The sequence below is a fragment of the Sorex fumeus genome, unplaced genomic scaffold, assembly GCF_029834395.1.
Source record: "Sorex fumeus unplaced genomic scaffold, SorFum_2.1 ptg000075l, whole genome shotgun sequence".
In the NCBI taxonomy this organism is placed as follows: Eukaryota; Metazoa; Chordata; class Mammalia; order Eulipotyphla; family Soricidae; genus Sorex; species Sorex fumeus.
Window position 1 is genome coordinate 5,954,094 of NW_026606132.1, and position 2,714 is coordinate 5,956,807.

The window sequence follows — 2,714 nt, forward strand, 5'->3', positions numbered from 1 at the left end:
AAAAAAAGTCTTTCAAATGCACATAATATTATACACAAGGGGATATAGAAATAAATAAAATCATTCTTATTTATTTTTGTTAAGGTCACTGTTTAGAATATTACAAAAATTAAAATATGTTTACACTGTATTATAGTCAACAGAATCTATTTTCTAGCCACAAGTGCACTTGTCCCCTTTAATCCAATTAACCCACACCTCTTACCCTTCATTTTTTATAACAACTACTTTTTTCTCCTAGTGTATGAATGCTGTTTTGTTCATCTGTTTATTAATTTGTTTGGTTTTGTCTGAATGAAATTACATGGTATTTGTATTTCTATATAAATTACACTACTTATTAATTTAAAAAATCTCTTCATCAGGTGATACCATTAAGAGAAAGAAAAATGGCAGAGCAAGGAAATATATTCACAAATCCTATCACAACTAATAGATTATATCTAAAAATATTATTTAAAAACTTTACCTATATCAATAAGAAAATGAGAGAAATACCAATGTAAAAAATGAAAAAGGACAGCTGGCACTTTAAAAATGTTGCCTCATGGTGTTTCACTAATAAAAAAATTTTTTAAAAAATGTTGCCAGTGACTGTACATTCAACTTTGTAGCACATAACAGGCTGTCCAGGGATTTCCCCAGAGTAGTGAACTGGGTGGACAGTATTTGGGCTTACCTAACCCTCAGTTTCAACTCCTGGGCAGCTTTTTGAAATTTGGCCTGGCTTCACCGTGATTTGCATGGGCCTAGTGGCATGGACTGAGTAGGGATGGGCCTGTGGCATCTCTTAGAGGGGAATGCAGGAGTCGGTTCTGCAGAGTTAGAAGTGCCCCCAAACTAGAGCATCATGTTTTCACACCAATCACTGTATCATTGTCATCCCATTATTCACCAATTTACTAGAGAGTGGGTGCCAGTAACATCTCCATTTGTCCCAGCCCTGAGATTTTAGCAGCCTCCCCTTACTCGTCTTTCCCAATGCTGCCATACTGGAGGCTCTTTCAGGGTCAGGGGAATGAGACCTGTTATTGTTACTATTTTTGGCATATCAAATATGCCACTGGTAGCTTGCCAGGCTCTGCTGTGCGGGCGGTATACTCTCAGTAGCTTGCCGGGCTCTCTGATATATATATATATATATATATATATATATATATATATATACACAAATCATAGAGGGATATATAAATCCCTCTATGATTTGTTGCCACACCAATAAGGAATCAATACCATCCATGTTGTTTTTCTACTTTTTAGTGTTAGGCGAGTGTATTTACTCTCCCCGTGTCATGCACATGATGGGGTAAATTTTTTTTGTTTGTTTGTTTGTTTTTTGGATCACACCCTGCGATGCTCAGGGGTTGCTCCTGGCTCTGCATTCAGGAATCCCTCCTGGCAGTGCTCAAGGGACCATATAGGGATTGAACCCAGGTCGGTCGTGTGCAAAACAAACGCCCTTCCCGCTTTACTATGGATCCAGTCCCCTGAGAAAAAAATTTAATTTCCTGAGACTTGAGATGTCTTCAAAGGCACCACTGGCTGGAGGTGCCCAGTGATGAATTTCTCCCCACCCTGTCATATTATGTTCTTTCTTTCCTCAGCCCCTGGGACCCTCCCAGAGCAGAAGGCAAAGTCAAAGCTTCAAAGGCCAAAAGGGCAGTGCTGACAGTTGTCCACAGCCAGAAAAAGAAGATCCACACGCGTCACCCACCTTCTGAAGACCCAAAACGCCATGGCTGAGAAGTCAGCCCAAATACCCGAGAACCTCACCATCCCTCAACCCCTCCCCCCATCCCAGAGAAACAAGCTTGACCATTTTGTCATCATCAAGTTCCCTCTGACCACAGAGTCAGCCACGAAGAACATAGAAGACAACACACTTGTGTCCATTGCAGAGGTCAAGGCCAACAAAGCTTCGCATAAACAGGCCGTGAAGAGGCTCTATGACACTGATGTGGCCGAGGACAACACCCTGATTTGACCTGATGGAGAGGAGAAGGTGAATGTTCGGCTGGCTCCTGACTCTGCCGCCTTGCGTGTTCCTAACATATTTGGGATCATCTAAGCAGTCCAGCTGGCTAACCCTAAAATATAATTTTTCACTCTCAAAATAAACGTTGTAGCAGAAAAAGTCATTAGAGAAATAGCTAGTTAAAAACCACATAAAGTATCATACAAGTCCATTAGAATGGTTAACAGTTAAAAATCAACAAGACCGAGTATGAGCGAAGAAGCAGTTAAGAACTATTATTATCTTTTATTCATTGGTGGAGACTCCTGAGTAGTGCTCAAGGTCACTTCTGGTCACTCAACTGATTGGGCCAGGTAGTTTAATGTTAGGGCCTGGAAATGACTGTTCAGCAGTGCTGCGGGCCACCAGGGCCACACCAGGTAATGCAAAAGATGGTACATACGGTGCTGGAGATTGAACTTGCAGCCTTGCACAGGCATGACCCCTGAAATCTTGCCCCATCCCCAGCTACTGGAATTTTTACGTATTGCTGACAAGAATACAAAAGGGTTTACCTATTTTAAAAAATCGTCAGCTTTCTTTTCTTTCTTTCTTTCTCTTTTTCTCTCTCTTTCTTCTTTCTTTCTTCCTTCCTTCTTTCCTTTCTTTCTTTCTTTCTTTCTTTCTTTCTTTCTCTCTTTCTCTGTTTCTCTCTCTTTCTTTCTTTCTGCCTCACACAAAGTAAGTGCTTTACCATGAG

The 2,714-nt window shown here is 40.8% G+C and overlaps 1 non-coding gene across 1 annotated transcript; it reads left to right on the plus strand.

Annotated features, from left to right (window-relative positions):
• The first annotated feature begins 1,491 nt into the window (after window positions 1-1,491).
• On the plus strand, window positions 1,492-1,542 carry LOC130038448 (small nucleolar RNA SNORD42). Its single transcript, XR_008794686.1, has one exon. It is a non-coding gene; the product is annotated as a small nucleolar RNA SNORD42 (small nucleolar RNA).
• Window positions 1,543-2,714: the final 1,172 nt, after the last annotated feature.